The sequence below is a fragment of the Phyllobates terribilis genome, unplaced genomic scaffold (genome assembly GCF_046119375.1).
Source record: "Phyllobates terribilis strain yellow unplaced genomic scaffold, ASM4611937v1 Scaffold_3__8_contigs__length_932513732, whole genome shotgun sequence".
Classification (NCBI taxonomy): Eukaryota; Metazoa; Chordata; class Amphibia; order Anura; family Dendrobatidae; genus Phyllobates; species Phyllobates terribilis.
Window position 1 is genome coordinate 291,320,838 of NW_027362763.1, and position 18,406 is coordinate 291,339,243.

Sequence of the window (18,406 nt, forward strand, 5' to 3'; positions counted from 1 at the left end):
TGCACATGATGCGTAATTTTCCGCTCAGGATTGTCATTGCGTTTAAAAATGCAGCATGTTCTATGTAGCATTTCTGTAGCGTTTCCCGCCCATTAACTTTAATTGAACAGCAGCAAATCAGCAGGTATAATATTTATATAGCATAATATTTATTATTTAATTTATTTTATAAATTTAATTTTAATGCAGATTTTAGGCAATTTTTTTTGAAGAATGAAGGATTTAACCCTTTGTATTGTACATGATAGTATCATTTGGAAGGCATGCTAAAATCCATGCAGATCTATTCTACTGTGTGTAAATGTGGTTTTGTAAAACATTACTCACTTGTACTGTGCTGTAATTTGTTGCAGGCTCTAAATCTGCAAGAAATTTGTAGTGTAATAATATATCATTAGGGTATATGCTTTTGCTGCATTTATGTCACAGAAAAAATGTAGTGTTCTACTGTACCAGCAAAGTGAGTGAGACTTCTGAAATCTCATGCAAATGTTGCTTATTTTTTCCTTGCATATTTGAGCAGTTCCAGATCTGCAGCATCTCAATTCTTTCACTGTTTCTTTCACTGTTTTTACAGCATTCATTCCCCATTCTAAGTCCACGTTCACACATTCAGTATTTAGTCAATGTTTCACGTCATCAGGCATGGAACAATCAGAGGAAATGTATAATAGAAACATGTCATCCTTTCTGCATTTTTCACCCACTCTTGGTTTTGGCTTACAAATGGTGTGTGCGAGTATACAAAGGGGAGTGGCTTGAATAGCCTTAAAATGGTTGTCCTGTCTCAAAAGAAAATTCTGCAGTCACTCTACGTCACAGCAGACTTCCAAATCATAACATTGTGTAGTGCGCACACTGTCACAATTCCCACATACTTGCAGATCAGTCCTGATGAGTCTCTCCCATCTTCTCTTAATAAAAGGCAACTGAAAAAAGCCAGATGAGCCTAGTCGGCATGTAAAAGCATGATAAAAATTGTATACATGTGGTAACATGACCACCCACCCATACTGGGTAAAAAAGGGGAATAGGAACAGTGTGCACATCTCACACTGTCAGGATTTGGTCAGTCTGCAGTGACTGCAGATTATTCTTCCGAGACTGGAGAACCCTTTAACGATCCACAATGAAGGGTAAACTTTGAAATAATCTAACTATAGTATGGGCTCATATTACTCAGGTTTTGGGGGTTTTTTGGAGGGAGGCCAATTCTGACTTTTGCTATGGGGTCGTTGATGTTTTTTTTTTAGTTTGACAAATTCTCATAGATATGGAAATCAAAGCTTGGACTAACCCTTACTGATTCTTTTTAAACACTTTAAAACGTGAAAGGGAATCTGCAAGGGAAAAAATGCTATAAGCCCCTTAATAACCTTGCGATTTTCCATTTTTTGCATTTTCATTTTTTTGCTCCCCTTTTTCCCAGAGCCATAACTTTTTTATTTTTCAGTCAATATGGCCATGTGAGGGCTTATTTTTGCGGGACAAGTCGTACTTTTGAACGTCACTGGTTTTACCATATCATGTACTGGAAAACTGTAAAAAAGATTCCAAGTGTGGTGAAATTGCAAAAAAAAATGCAATTTCACAGTTGTTTTTTTTTTTGTTTTTTTTACCATGTTCACTGAATGCTAACACTGACCTGCCATTATTATTCTCCAGGTCATTACAGGTTCATAGACAGCAAACATGTATAGGTTCTTTTTTATTTAAGTGGTGGAAAAAAAATCCAAAGTTTGCTTAAAAAAAAGCGCCATTTTCCGTAGCGCCTCCATTTTTTGGGATCTGGGACCGGGTGATGACTTATTTTTTGCGCGTCGGGCGGACGTTTTTATTGATACTAATTTGGAACAGATCCTATGTTTTGATCATCCGTTATTGCATTTTATTGCAATGCCGCGACGACCAAAAAAAGTAATTCTGGCGTTTAGATTTTTTTTTTCGGTACGCCGTTTACCGATCAAATAAATTCTTTTTTTATATTGATAGATCGGGCGATTCTGAACGCGGCGATACCAAATATGTGTATGTGGTTTTTTTTTTATTATTATTATTTTATTTTGAATGGGGCGAAAGGGGGGTGATTTAAACTTTATTTTTTTTATTTTAGTTTTTTTTTTTTTACACTTTTTGCTTGCTTCAATAGTCTACATAGGAGATTAGAATCAGCACTTGTTCGATTGCCTCTGCTGCATATAGGCGACGAGCAGATCTCCTGTATACAGCAGAAATGCTCACATGCTATGAGCGCTGACCTCTTGGCGGCACTCGTAGCAATCAGGACATGACAACCACAGGGGTCTGTTGTCATGCCAACCCATTGGTGACCCGTGATCATGTGACGGGGTCACCAATGGGCATGGCTAATGCCGCGCTTCCGGCGCAGCGATGTTAAATGCCGCTGTCAGAGATTGACAGAGGCATTTAACTGGTTAACAGCCGCATGTCAGCTGTATAAATCATCTGACAAATGCCCGGTTCAGTGCGGGCTCAGCGCCGGAGCAGGCGCTGAACCGGGGGTGATGACCTGGGGCGTACCAGTACGCCCCAGGTCATAAAGGGGTTAATTTTGCAGATGGAGCGGCGGCTGTAACAACGCCCCAGCACTGACTGAGAGCCGGCTCTAATGCTGGCACTGACTGACAGCAGCTCAGCATTAGAGCCGGCTCTCAGTCAGTGCAGATTACAGCCACCGCTCTCTATACACAGAGCGGTGACCGAGCCCAAGCCAGCACCGCCCCAGTGATTGAAGCCTGTACGCTGTAGAGCAGGACTCTACTGTAAGTGCGGGCACCGGCAGGTTCAGAACGCTATTAACCTGCAGATTAACCCCATATCTGCAGGTTAATAGCGTTTTTTTTCACGTGACTGATTCCCTTTAAACATGATCTGCTGCAAGCTGGGCTTCACCATAACTTATTACTTACTTTAAAATAGTTGTCTACTAAGAAGTCGGCCGAGCAATCAGCTTCATAATGCTGTAGTCCCTGCAGAGAATACAGTAATGCGGATGTCAGCATGTACAGTTGAAACCAGAAGTTTACATACACTATATAAAAATACACTTATGCATGTTTTCCTCAATATCTGACATGAAATCAGAATAAGCCTTTCCCGTTTTAGGTCAATTAGGATTACCATAATTTTTAATATTTGCCAAATGCAAAAATGATGAGAGAGAGAATGTTTTAAGGCATTTTTATTACTTACTGCAAAGTCAAAAGTTTGCATACATTTCATTAGAATTTGGTACCATTGCCCTTAAACTGAATGACTTGGGTCAAACTTTTGGGATATCCTTCCACAAGCTTCTCACAATAGTTGGTCGGAATTTGGGCCCGTTTCTCCTGACAAAACTGATGTAACTGATCCAGGTTTGTAGGTCGCACCTGCCTTTTCAACTTTGCCCATAAATTTTCAATAGGATTGAGATCAGGGCTTTGTGATGACCACTCCAAAACATTGACTTTGTTATCTTTAAGCCACTTTGCTACCATTTTGGCATTCGGGTCATTGTCCATTTGGAAGAACCATTTCCGCCCAAGCTTTAACTTTCTGGCTGATGTCTTGAGATGTTGCTTCAGTATTGCCACATAATCTTCTTTTCTTGTGATGTCATCTATTTTGTGAAGTGCACTAGTCCCTCCTGCAGCAAAACAACCTCACAACATGATGCTGCCACCCCCGTGTCTCACAGTTGGGATGGTGTTCTTAGGCTTCCAAGCTTCTCCCTTTTTCCTCCAAAAGTAACGATGGTCATTATGCCTAAAAAGTTCAATTTTAGTTTCATCAGACCAGAGGACATGTCTTCAAAAATTAAGGTCTATGTTCCTGTGTGCATTTGCTGGCTTTTTTATGTTTCTTTTGCAGTAATGGCTTCTTCCTGGCAGAGTGGCCTTTCAGCCAATGTTGATGCAGTACTCATTTCACTGTGGTTTGTGACTCAATCTTACCAGCTTCCGCCATCATCTTCACAAGGTCTTTTGCTTTTGTCCTTGGGCTGATATGCACATGTTGTACCAAAGCACGTTCATCTCTGGGACACAAAAAACCCATCTCCTTCCTGAGCGGTATGATGGCTGGACATCCCTATCTTGTTTGTACTTGCATATAATTGTTTGTACAGATGAATGAGGCACCTTCAGGTATCTTGAAATTGTACCCAAGGTTGAGCCAGACTTGTGCAAGTCTACAATTCTTTTCCTGATATCTTGGCTGATTTCTTTAGACTTTCCCATGATGCTACACAAAGAAGCAGTGTGTTTCAGGTGTGCATTAAAATACATCCACAGGTGTGTCTCTAATTAACTCAGATGTTGCCAAAAAAACTATCAGAAGCTTCAGCAAGTAATAAAAATGCCTTGAAACATTCTATCTCATTATTCTGGCATTTGGCAAATATTCAAAATTATGGTAATCCTAATTGACCTAAAAAGGGAAAGGTCTATTCTGATTTCATGTCAGATATTGAGAAAACCTGCATATGTGTTTTTTTATATAATGTATGAAAACTTCTGGTTTCAACTGTACATACGACGGGCCAATCATGTAATTTATAAACTCAATACGCCCACCATAGACGATACTTGTTTTTAGCACTGGCCAATAGAAAGATGTTCTGAGCATGTATCCTTAACCCTATTCATGTTATTGCCTTTATGTGCCCATAAGTAGGGATGAGCAGACCCGTGGATGTTCGGGTTTGTTGGGTTGGAGCGAACTTTAGTCCAAGGTTTGGTTCAGGTACCAAAACTCTATTCGAACTTGAACCTGAACCCCAGAGAAGTCAATGGGGACCCAAACTTTGGTGCTGTAAAATGGTTGTAGTAAGGGCTACGTGGCTGCCAAAGGAAGCAGAGTACCCCCACAGAATCTCTCTCTTCTGGAGAGTCTGTGGGGGTGGAGAAGAGTGAATATTCATTCTCTCTAAAAGCGGGCACACAGGATCGCAGAGCACCAGCAGGAAGCCGGCGACTGCGATTCACAGTGTGCGCTATTAAGGAGAATGAATATTCACTGCTCTCCACTGCCATGGGCGTGGAGAGGAATGAATATGCATTCTCTTTAGCAGCGGGCCATGTGGTAGGTGCAGCGGGCCATGTGGTAGCTGCAGCTGTCGGCTACTACCTGTGCCCACTGCTCCACCACCGCAACAATGCCCACCACCATCCACAGCCAGGAGAACAGCTGAGCCGTGACGGGACGTGGGACTGAGCCCTCAAAGAGGGACAGTCCTGTGGAAACTGGGACGGTTGGGAGCTCTGCTTACGTAAACACAATTCACTCCCATCCTCTCACCTGCTGGGACCTCAAGCCGTCAGCTGTATCTGTGGAGAAACCTAGCAGCAAAGCTGGCCATACACCTGAGATCATTGTCAGCCAAACGATGATCCCGCCGATCGTTTGACCAGCTGCCATCTCTGCCGGCTCTCCCATGCACTATGCAGCAGCGCACTTGCGGCCAAGCACTTCTGTGTTTTCTACGAGATAGCTACAGACAGACACTTGCAAACCTACAGCTGTTAAACTACTACCAGTTGGCTACATGACGATTATTGATCTTATAACAGGAAGCTTTTCACTTTCATGTGCACAGAACAAACATTCCATGCTCGTAGACTATCATTCTCAGCAGCACATCTCCTGTTTACACAGGACAATGTGTTGCTGAGAACTATCATTTTTAAGCAAACTTAAAAATTATTTCACATGACGAACAAGTATTTTGCTTGTTCGTTGGGTGATCAGCAGCCTCTTTATACTGCACAATTATCGGGACACAAGTGTTCCTAGCAACGCTTATTTCTGATCACCATACAGTGTAAACACACTGGGATTTCTACTCAGTTGCGGTTGAGGTAGGCACAGGAAAAGGTTTCAGTAAAATGTCAAGGCTGGTTTATTAAAACTTCATAAACCGCTCATAATAACCAAACAAAAAAACAGCTTTTTCCAGCACAGAGTGAAAACGTAAAGTAAATAGTCCATACATTAGTGCGGGTTCGCCTGCTCAGGTTAGTGTCCAACTCTTAAGTCCTTTAGCAAACACAAACAATACTGGAGTTCTACACACCTCCACTTACAGGCACTGAATGAGACAACTGGTCTCCTTTTTATCTCTTGTACCACGCCCCCAAGGTGGGGATATGTGGGCAGCCGGTCCCACCCATCTCTTTGACTGCCCGTAAATCCGGCCCTGATACACCTTGTTAATTCTCTCAGCACTATACGTGCTAGAGCCTGCTTTCCCGGGCTTACATCACCAAGGCTACCAACCTCGATGATACGCATCTCTCCTCTAGGACCTGACCAGCGGCCATCTTACACACTCCCTAAGGGCTAATGCAAATGAGTGTATATATCGGACGTTTAGTGTCCAATTTTGATGAGATAGCACACTGATCCATGATATGCAATAGAGCTGTTCTAATGAACAATTTTTCTCTCGGTCCGACTGTCAATGTGACAGAAAAAAAAATTGCAGCATGCACTATTCTTTTCCGAGTACTGGATGAGACTGAACTATTCAAATCTATGGGTATGTAAAAAAAAAAAAAAAGAATTGATGCCAAACAAAACATCCATGTGGCCCCAGTTTTTTAGAGATACATATCTATTATACACCCAGGAAACTGTATTTGATCATCTACATTTTTTAATGTAGATGTTAGAAAGCGGATCACACACAGAAGTAAAAAACAGACACATGGATGGCCCACGAATAGCACATGGATTAAAATCATCCGAGTTTTCTAGATGAAACACTGGTGATTTTTCATATGCTCATTTATAGCTGGACTAAGTGTTCTGTTTCCTCCGCATTGAGGTTGACTGTGTAAAACCTGGTTCAGAAAGCAAATCTGAGCCTAGGGCCGGCTCCAGGTTTTTGCGGTCCCTGGGTGAAAGAGTCTCAGAGCACCCCTCTAACATATAGCACGATTCATGATGCACAGATACAGCAGAGAAATATAGGTATAGTACAATGCCAAAGATTTCACTTACTTCTTGCATTACATGAGTGATATCTAGTAAATTCTACAATACCATACATATAGTATAATGCACAGCCCATAGTCCTCCATGTAGTATAATGCACAGCCCATAGTCCTCCATGTGGTAGTATGGCCACCGTGTACTCACTGATTAAAAAAAAATAATAATAATGATCACCTCACATCCGCTCCCCCGCAGAGCGACGTCCTCTTCTGAGACTTCTGAGTGCGTGCAAGCGACGGGAGCGCATAACGTCACTGCCATGTGCCCCTCGTCACATGCATGCCGACGTCAGCTGCTGGTCTCTAATTGGCCAGCAGCGTGTATTGGCATGCACGGTCCCGATGGGTCTGTGCACTGAGATACACTTCAGCTGAATGTGCATCCAAAGACACCCATCCAGCTGAAGCATTTGCTGGCGTCAGCGGGCCCCTGACCTGCTGGGCTTGGGTTGTCGCAGCAGCAATTGCTGTGACTGTGGTTGTTACGCCACTGCCGATAACAAGTGGGCTCCCCGTTTGTCCAGGGCCTGGCACTTGCCTGGATGTGCCTGGTGGTGACGCTGGCCCTGCTTGAGCTTCCAGCATCATATATGCATATAAGGGCTGTAAGTTTGGGTAAGGAGTTCTATGGTCAGCTCAGGCATTGTCTGAATCTGAGTTAATAATGTAGGACAGAAAAAGTTATTCAGAAAAATTGGACTTCGTAAGACTTTGGCTCCGATTCATCAAAGCTTTTATGAAAGAATTCTGGTTTAAATGCTTTGAAAAGTTTCAAAATTTTGGCACAATGCAAGGGTACAGTAAAATTTTGAGACATGGCATTCTTGTGCCATTTTCACCCAGCTCTGACAAAGTGGGTAGAGCTGGGGTATTCCTTGCGCCAATGGTCAATAGCCAATTGGAGTAAGATTTATGGCGCGGCACATCGAGGCGATCAGCACTTGTCAGAGGCTCCTAATTCGTTAAGGGGTGCACCTCTTAATGACTCAGAAACACTTAACTATCACGCCTCCTAGTCAAGACCGGCGTGAAAATCACCGGACTTGATGATCCGGGGTCTTTGTTTCCAAATATCTGGCCGTATAGCTTATTTCTCTCTGCCCTGGCAGTGAAACACCTAAGGGAAGCCGATGCAAGAACTCATCCCATACTTTGCTAATGGATCGCTAACATTTATCCAGCGATCTGAACACTTTAAAGGGCTTGATCAGAAAATGCAACAACGGATGCCAATTTGATATCAGATGTCATCAGGTGAGACACAACAAAACTGGTAAAGATGGCGTGGACATATGGAAACCTGACCTAAATGCTTTCCACTCAGGTCAAGAGCTGAACATCTTGAACAGTGGAACTCTGAATTCTCTAAAAAGATATTTGATCCTGGGTGTTTTAAACATTAAAACAAGGGAAAAAAAACAATGGAAGTCTGTGGAGAAATCACCACAGTGTCCTAATAAATGACAATCCCACAGCACGCTGCGATTGTAAAATACAAAATAAGTGAATAAAAAAAAGGAACTGTATTGAGTTAAAATTTCATTATTGTTTCCCTAGCAACTTTTCTTTGTTGCTGCCAACTATTACTTGTTGCTATTATCTGTGGATGATTTTAGTGGATAAGAAATAAGGAAGTATTAGTGCTAATATTTCCCTATTGATTTTCAGCTAACATCTGGCTGCAGAAAAGTTAAGGAGTAGTACGAACCTGCAGAGTTAGTCTATGGTCCCACAATGAGCTTTGGGTGAGTTTTTTGGTGTTGCAGGTTTTCAGCACTCATTAAGTAAAATAGATTACTTGCATTTTTTTGAAAATATACAGCATAAAAAACTCTCCAAATACTCATTGTGGGAAAGTAGCATTAAACAGGATTAGATGACCATATAATTTGCATGGGAGTCTCCCGACTTTTCCCCCAAGCAAATAATGTTTCAAGACTATTCCATGTTTAAGGCTTTATTCACATATGAGTATTTTTGATTAGTTGTTTATCAGTATTTGTATGCCAAAACCAGGAGTTTCTCCAAAACCCAGAACAGGTGTCAATCTTTCAATTATATGTTTTCTATGTTTTATAGTTTCTCTCCTCGTTTTGGCATACAAACACTGATGCACAGGCTCGGTCTGGCCTGGCGGGGCGCCGGGAAATTTCCCGGTGGGCCCCGGGCCCCTTGCAGAGAGAACAGGAGAATTTAAAAAAAAAAAGTGGTCGTGGGCCCTTTAAGGGCGCGCGCACGCTCTTTCACCGACGCGATGCCCAGGACAGTAGCGGGAGGGGCCTGGGAGCAGGAGAGCAGGGGCTGCACTGCAGCGTCACACTCAGCAGACAGGGCCGCACGTCTGCTAAAAGTGACGTCACAGCGCGCCCTGCACTGCAGTCTCCCACATGAGGAGCGTGTCTGTGGGCTGGAGACAAGCCAAGGTACTGTAATATTTGTGTGTTTGTATGGATTTTTATGTATATGCTGCCTGCCTGCATGTGTGTGTGTACAGTGTGTGTATATGCCTGTGTGTGTGTGTACAGTGTGTGTATATGCCTGTGTGTATATTCCTGTGTGTACAGTGTGTGTATATGCCTGTGTGTACAGTGTGTGTATATGCCTGTGTGTACAGTGTGTATATGCCTGTGTGTACAGTGTGTGTATATTCCTGTGTGTGTGTACAGTGTGTGTATATTCCTGTGTGTACAGTGTGTGTATATGCCTGTGCGTGTACAGTGTGTGTATATGCCTGTGCGTGTACAGTGTGTGTATATGCCTGTGTGTATATGCCTGTGTGTACAGTGTGTGTATATGCCTGTGTACAGTGTGTGTATATGCCTGTGTGTGTGTACAGTGTGTGTATATTCCTGTGTGTACAGTGTGTGTATATGCCTGTGTGTACAGTGTGTATATGCCTGTGTGTACAGTGTGTGTATATTCCTGTGTGTGTGTATATTCCTGTGTGTACAGTGTGTGTATATGCCTGTGTGTACAGTGTGTATATGCCTGTGTGTACAGTGTGTGTATATTCCTGTGTGTGTCTACAGTGTGTGTATATTCCTGTGTGTACAGTGTGTGTATATGCCTGTGTGTACAGTGTGTACATGCCTGTGTGTACAGTGTGTGTATATTCCTGTGTGTGTATACAGTGTGTGTATATTCCTGTGTGTACAGTGTGTATATATGCCTGTGTGTACAGTGTGTGTATATGCCTGTGTGTACAGTGTGTGTATATGCCTGTGCGTGTACAGTGTGTGTGTATATGCCTGTGCGTGTACAGTGTGTGTATATGCCTGTGTATATATGCCTGTGTGTACAGTGTGTGTATATGACTGTGTGTACAGTGTGTGTATATGCCTGTGTGTGTACAGTGTGTGTATATGCCTGTGTGTATATTCCTGTGTGTACAGTGTGTGTATATGCCTGTGTGTACAGTGTGTGTATATGCCTGTGTGCACAGTGTGTATATGCCTGTGTGTACAGTGTGTGTATATTCCTGTGTGTGTACAGTGTGTGTATATGCCTGTGTGTACAGTGTGTGTATATTCCTGTGTGTACAGTGTGTGGATATGCCTGTGTGTACAGTGTGTATATGCCTGTGTGTACAGTGTGTGTATATTCCTGTGTGTGTGTACAGTGTGTGTATATGCCTGTGTGTACAGTGTGTGTATATGCCTGTGTGTACAGTGTGTGTATATGCCTGTGCGTGTACAGTGTGTGTATATTCCTGTGTGTGTGTACAGTGTGTGTATATGCCTGTGTGTACAGTGTGTATATATGCCTGTGTGTACAGTGTGTGTATATGCCTGTGTGTACAGTGTGTGTATATGCCTGTGTACAGTATATGCCTGTGCGTGTACAGTGTGTGTATATGCCTGTGCGTGTACAGTGTGTGTATATGCCTGTGCGTGTACAGTGTGTGTATATGCCTGTGTGTATATGCCTGTGTGTACTGTGTGTGTATATGCCTGTGTGTACAGTGTGTGTATATGCCTGTGTGTACAATGTGTGTATATTCCTGTGTGTACAGTGTGTGTATATGCGTGTGTGTATATGCCTGTGTGTACAGTGTGTGTATATGCCTGTGTACAGTGTGTGTGTATATGCCTGTGTGTACAGTGTGTGTATATGCCTGTGTGTGTACAGTGTGTGTATATGACTGTGTGTGTGTACAGTGTGTGTATATTCCTGTGTGTGTACAGTGTGTGTATATGCCTGTGTGTACAGTGTGTGTATATGCCTGTGTGCGTACAGTGTGTATATGCCTGTGTGTGTGTATATATGCCTGTGTGTGTACAGTGTGTGTGTGTACAGTGTGTGTGTGTGTATGCCTGTGTGTGTACAGTGTTTGTGTGTGTGTGTACAGTGTGTGTGTGTATATGCCTGTGTGTGTGTGTATATGCCTGTGTGTATGCGTGTGTGTGTCTATATGCCTGTGTGTTTAGGTGTCTTCACATATGTGTGTGCTTCCCTGCGTGTCTGCATTTTTGTGTGTGTGATTGTCTGAGTGTGTCTGTGCATTTCTGTGTGTGCTTGCCTGTGTGTGTACGTGTCCCCATTTCTGTGAGTATGTGTATCTGCGTGTGTATATTAGGGCTCTTTCACATGTCCTGATATTTACGGGACTGGAAATATCCGTGTCCACCTGTGTGTCATCCAAGTGACTCATACTGGCGCTTGGGAATCAGTATACAGTTAGCGCTGTTCCCAAGAGCCGGGTGCTGAGCGCTGCCCTCATCATAGATCCCTGCAGGCGCTGTGATCAGCAGCAGCGGGGTCAATGATGAGAGTAGTAGTCTACTCCCACCGTGTCCGTGTCCAACTGTAAAAATAAGAATAAAATAAAAAAATCCTTATACTCACCTCTCCTAAGTGTCACCTGCTGTAATCCGTGTGAGCGCTCACGCCGAGGAGAATGACTCCTGCAGCGAGCTTGCTCCAGAGCTGCGCTTATTGAATCACAGGGCACCGCTTGTTGAGCGCAGCTCCGGAGCCCACTCGCTGCAGGAGACATTCTCCTCGGCGTGAGAGCTTGCACGGATTACAGCGGGTGACACTTAGTAGAGGTTAGTATAAGGATTTTTTTATTTTATTCTTTTTACAGTTGGACACAGCGGGTATAGACTATTACTGTCATCATTGACCCTGCTGGTGCTGATTGCAGCACCTTCAGGGATCTATGATGAGGGCAATTCTCAGTGCTCTTCCCAAGCACCGCGTGCTAACTGTCATCAGTGTGCGGGACATTTCGCGGTCTGGACAGCAGGTAAAAAACAGACATGTCAGCGTGTTTTGCCCACGGACACCACATGATCTGTGGAAAGTGGAAACACACTGACATGTGCACATACGCATTCATTTGAATGGGTCTACGTGTGTCAGTGTCTCTGGTACGTGTGGAAACGGTCACCACATGTACTGACGTGTGAAAGAGCCCTTAGTATGTGTCCGTGTGCGCTTGTTTTCGTGTGTGTAAGCGTGCTTCTGCATGTCTGTGTGCTCTTCCGAAGATTTATTATATTTGGAGAGAGATGGGAGAGAAATTTTAGGAGACAGAATGGGGAGATGTGTGAAGAAACAGTATGGTGAACTAGAGGAGGGGTAGGAATGAGTGCAGAAACAGAATGGGGAAGGGGGATGTATGAGGAAACAGTATGGAGAGTGGGGAAATAGTGTGAGGAGACAGTATGGAGGGAGAAAAGTGTGAGGTGACACAGCACAGAGACTAGGTAGTGTGGGAGAAGGTATGGAGATGCGGCAATATGGGGGAAACAGTGTGAGGGCACAGAAAGGAGGGAACAGTATGCTGAGGAGGGGGAGTGTGATGAAGGGGCACGTTATAGAGACTGGGCACTATAGGGGGGACACAGTGTGAGAGGACAATGTGAAGAGGGGGCCCAGTATGGTAAGGAGAGGACAGTGTGGAGAGCAGGTACCATAAGAGGGGTAGAGTGTATGTCATGTTTTGTGCAGGGAGCATTGTAAGAGTTAGGTTTATTCAGGGGCTCAGTGTAGATATTTTTATTCGGGAGCATTATAATGACACTGCTATCTTTAAGGGCATCGTGTCGGGATGTGCTGCAGAAGACCGGAGAAGATGGAAGTCTGCAGAGACGAGCTGTGGATGAGAAAAGTCATCATGGAGACTGGACAAGAGGGAGACGAAAAGAGAGAGAACGACTCTAATCAGAGAAGACGTCTCGGGTAAGATACCTGGATGTAAATGTTCATTTGTGATCCTGCCTGTGTCTCATCAGTACTGTGGTTCCTGTATGGTCCGCAGTCTGATGATGACTGATAACAACTCCCAGTATCTCTATTGTTAATTACATACTGGGAGTAATAGGTTTATGCGATACAAAGATATATGGGGCTGACCTGACATTACAAATGATGGTGGTTCAGATGATGTATTCATGTACTGATGTGTTTGTGCGTGTCTGCGTGTTTGTATGTGTCTACGTATCTGGAATAATATGTATTTTTGTAAGATGCGTGTATGTAAGAGTCCATTGTGGTGTGTAATAACATTCATATGCTTGGCGCACCTTTACTAAATCTATTAGGACTTGCTCACATGTGTTAGGGAATTCCATTTGTCTTTCCACATTTAGGAACAGACAAGTGAAATTTGCTAACCTTGTCATAACCATAGGGTTGTACTTGTATGGAGCTGTTTCAGGAGCTGAGCCTGCTCCATACCAGGCAGATGTCGGCTGTGTTAGATAGCCGGCGTCTGCCTGTAACAGCAGTGATCAGAGCTCGCCTTGATTGCTGCTGTTTTGAGTATTTAAGTGCCCTTGTCAATCACTGACAGCGGCATTTAGATAGCACAATGGCCGGTGCATGCAGTCACCTGCTCCCTTCAGCCCCCTGTGACGCAGTTGCAGGTTGCTGGTGGGTTGCCAGTAGTGCTGAGTGAGCGTGGTCGGATAAGGTGTGACCCCAGCATGCTCGGGTGTTATCCAGGTATCTTGTAGTGCTCTGCTAATATGCTCAAGTCCCTGCGGTAACATGTTTTGCGGCGGTAGACAGAAGCAACACATGCAGTGATTACCTAACAAACAGGCAATTCCTAAATGTGTTGCGTCTGCCTACCGCCGCAAAACATGCTACCCTGGGGACTCGAGCATATTAGCAGAGCACTACAAGATACCTGGATAACACCTGAGCATGCTGGGATCACACCTTATCCGACCACGCTCGCTCAGCACTAGTTGCCAGGTGCTGCTGCCATGTTAGTCGTTCAATGAAGCTCAGCGTGAAGTTGGGCTCCATGGAAGTGTCACAATCCAGGTGCCGGACGTTATTGCAGCACCCTCACTTTGTAGTTCGCGTTGACTGTAATGTCTCCCTCCTTGCACCGACCCAATAACAGGAAGCGAGTGTCGGCAGGGAGAATAAAACGTAATTTTCTCCGTGTAGCCTACGCTTTTCCATTAAGCCGTCTAACCAGGCTTTAAACCCTATTTACCTGCAGATTACCCCTATATCTGCAGATAAATAACGTTTTTCAAGGTGACAAGTTACCATTAAAGGGACTCTGGCAGTACGGAATGACTGTTCGAACAAAGTCCTGCCGCTCAGTGCTTCACAGCTGGTGGGCTGTAGTGTGGGCCCCTAGAGTCAGTTCCCCTGGTGGGCCCTAGGCACCCCAGTCCGACCCTGCTGATGCAAAAATACTGACCAATACTGACTTGTGAATATGCCCTAAGAACTAGAGATGAGCAGATATGAGAAAGATCGGGTTCTGATACCCGACTGAACTTTATGTCTGAAGTATGGTTCGGGTACCAGAACTTTACCCGAACTTGAACACAAGCCCGAACCCCATTGAAATGTATGGGTAGCTGAACTTCGAAGCTGTAAAGTTCACTCTCTCTCCTCCCGAACTTCCCCCGGTACTCCAAACATTAAAACAGACTTCCAGGAGAAGTCTGTGTTCAAAGTTCAGCATCATACACGGTACAAACCCCGAACTTTAAAGTTTGGGTTCGCTCATCTCTGCTGAGAACGCGTAACGTACACTATTTGTGTTGTTTCGTGGTTATCCTTAGGTACATTGGTTTGACTACTACACAAACACGTCACAGGAGCGTGTTTCATGGTGCGTATACGTTCCACAATGCCTGGACTGAACATGGGCCTCCAGACTTGTACTTAGAGACTCACAGACACCTGCCTCCAGACCGGGCATGGCGGTCCATATGTAGACCGTGAAATACACCAGTGTGAACCTGGCCTAACTCTATAATATGGCATGTGACTTTTTTCAGTCTGCACTTATGTTGCAGTATGGACAAGGAGTTCTACAGTATATTTTGAAATTCGATAGAGAAGAGTATAAAATGCAGTTATGTACATGAGTATTAATTTAGAAATACCAGCACGGTGGCTCAGTGGTTAGTACTATCGCTTTGCAGCGCTGTGGTCCTGGGTTCAAATCCCACTAAAATAACATCTGTAAGGAGTTTTCAATGTGTATTCTTGTTTCCTCCCACATTCTAAAGACATACTGATAGGGAATTTATATTGTGAGCCCCAATGGGGACAGTGATGATAATATATGTAAAGTGCTGTGGAATATGATGGGGCTATAAAAGAAAAGCATAACAACTAATAAAATAACTTCACATATAAAATAAGCAATTACACCACATTATCCTCTTTTTTCTGCCAATGTTCCATTTCTTTAAGAACAACGGCTAATCTAATACTATGATCTGTTGGTAGCTAGCTGGAAAATCTTAGAAAGTGGCCTGAACTAAATAGTCCTGCTGGTGTCACCTTACAGCTAAATAAAGCCATTGTCAGCCTCTCCCACCTGCTGTAGTGTCTGTATTACAATTAGAGCCTGATTACATGGGCCACCCAGTCACATTAGCACTATGCCAGCAGCCAGGTGCCCTCTGTGCACTCTCACCCATGCAGAGCTGTGCTCTGATGCCACACTATGCCAAGCACTGATGGAGGTCCCCTCCCCGCACACAGCTCCAGCATTGCAGTACAGGACTGGTGTGATAGCAGCCAGGAGCCCCCTAAAGTAGTAGATGGAGTGTACCTGTATGTGCCGGTGCCTCGCTGCCGCATGCAGTAGCAGGGGGATGTGGTGCAGCAGCTGGGGGATGTGGTGCAGCAGCTGCCGGCTGCAGCCTGCTCGGTGCTGCAGATCGCTATCCGGATACAGTGACACGCCCGCTAACACAACACGCTGCTGCACTCCTCACGGGCTCCGTCACTGCTCGCTCTCTGCTGTAGTCACAGATGTGGGGTAATCCCCGAACCGTCTGAAGAGACGGGGGAAACGTTAACCACTTCTCTGCCAGAGCTTAGCCACCCTTCAAGTCTCTAGAAACTTCCATGCAGTTAGTGCAGAACTTTATTTCTCCATCAATAAAAGACACATTCTGCAATTTGACAGGCAGGAACTGTTACTTCATTACTTGTGGCATTTCCCCATTCACCTCAGAGGGGAAGCCAAACCCACAATTACAACTGTATTATTTTTCCATTTTTTTTCTATTCATTTCCTGAGCTATCACAAGGATTTTTATTCATTTCTTTATTTTTGTATTTGTTAGAGATTCCAAAAGCAGCAGCTCTACACAAATCTGATAGTTTGTTGCAATGTATCAGTGGAGTCCAGGCAATTTGTATCCGGTTCTCAGCTATTATTATTTATTATATTTAATTATTTAGCACCATCATATTCCCAGCGTTTTACATATAATATCATAGCTGTGACCAATAGGGCTCACACTGTAAATTCCCTTTCAAGAAAAAGGCAAAAAGGCACTGTCGCCTCCGTAAGTAAAAATCCTCAAGCTTTATTGGATCACATTAAAAACAAAAAACACCATGGTAGTGAATAAAAACCCTCTGACACGATTCTGCCCTTAGCCGTGAAGTACCACACTTAGGCCACGTTCACACGGTCAGTATATGGTGAATTTTTTACCTCAGTATTTGTAAGCCAAATTTTGTTTTTAATGTGATCCAATAAAGCTTGAAGATTTTTAGTTACGGATGTGTCAGTCCATTTTTGCTCATTTTCTTGGATGTTTACCGTTTGTCAGCGGTTATGGATTGACGCACGCTCATTATGGGAATGGCAGCCTACATTTGTGCACAGCGAGGCTCTTCTTTCTTCACTTATTTTGATAAATTCCCTATCAGTATGTTTTTGGAGCATGGGAGGAAACCCACAGAAACAAAGGGAGAACATATAAAACCCTTACAGATGCTGTCATTTGAACCCAGGACCCCAGTGCTGCAAAGCAACAGTGCTAATCACTGAGCCACCATGCTGCCGAGAGATGGCTGTCGGTCAATCAATGCTTCAGCTAATAGCCATGTTGGCCAACTCATACACAGGAGTGCTCATTTGGTTGAGTGTTCCTGCATTCTGTATGAGAAAGTCACCAGAAGACATATTTGCCAGAGGATGAGAACAAAACAATCGGCAGACCAAAATCGTACATGTCGCATCGATATTTCACCTGTTGATTAGTTGTTTGGCCAACTCCCCCATACACAATATTGAAAGGTTTGTCCAACACTGGTCTAATGTGGAAGCCTTAGGCTGCGTGCCCACGTTGCAGATTACAATCGTTTTTGATGCGGAATTTCCGCAACGCAAACGCTTCTAAAACGCTAGGTAATCCGCATACCATGGTCCCCAAGGGGATTCCGCAAGTTCCATGCACATGCTGCGGATTTTTCCGCAGCGTTTATGCTGCGTTCAAAAAACCACAGCACGTCAATTAATTTTGCGTTTCCGCAAGCGGAATTGCCTTTGTGCAATGCATTAAAAAACGCAAGGCAATTCCGCATGTGGAAAACGCGTGATAAATGCACGAAAAACATGCGATAAACGCGTGCGGAATTCCGCATGCGTTTTTCCGGGAGTGGACTTGCAGAAATGAAGCAGAAATTTTCTGCTTCATTTCTGCATCGTGGGCACATAGCCTTAAGAGAAGGACAAGGTCTGTAAGGGTAAATTCATGTGTGGCACTGCACTGAAATTAGTTTTAGTTTACAGTGCAACTAACGAACTCTGCCCACTATCCAGTGCATGCCACAACCTTTCAAAGCTGCAGAATATCAATTCTGTTGTGGGTTGGTTGCAAATTATCACATTGGACCTCACTTTGTGGAATGCATACAGCAATATTTGCAGCAAACTCTGTGTACAATCTGTTTGTAGCATTTGCAGATTTTCACACAGATTTGTCAAATGAACTTTATTCCTCCCTGCAGCTTTCGACTTCCAGTCATAGAGGCAGTGCCGGCATAATTTCAGTCACCGTTCTGTATAGAGAGAGTGGCGGCAGTAATCGCACCCCTGGCACTGACTGACAGCCGGCTCCAATGATGAGCCAGCTGTCAGTCCATTCGGGGGTGCGGTTACAACCAACACTCTCTAC

The 18,406-nt window shown here is 44.0% G+C and overlaps 1 protein-coding gene across 1 annotated transcript in view; it reads right to left on the reverse strand.

Annotated features, from left to right (window-relative positions):
* PLD1 (phospholipase D1) overlaps positions 1 to 16,189 on the reverse strand; it is a 309,620-nt gene extending 293,431 nt beyond the window's left edge. Inside the window, exon 1 of the mRNA XM_073674903.1 lies at positions 16,042 to 16,189. The gene's annotated coding sequence lies outside the window, so the exon portion shown is untranslated. The remainder of the gene's footprint in view (positions 1 to 16,041) is intronic.
* Positions 16,190 to 18,406: the final 2,217 nt, after the last annotated feature.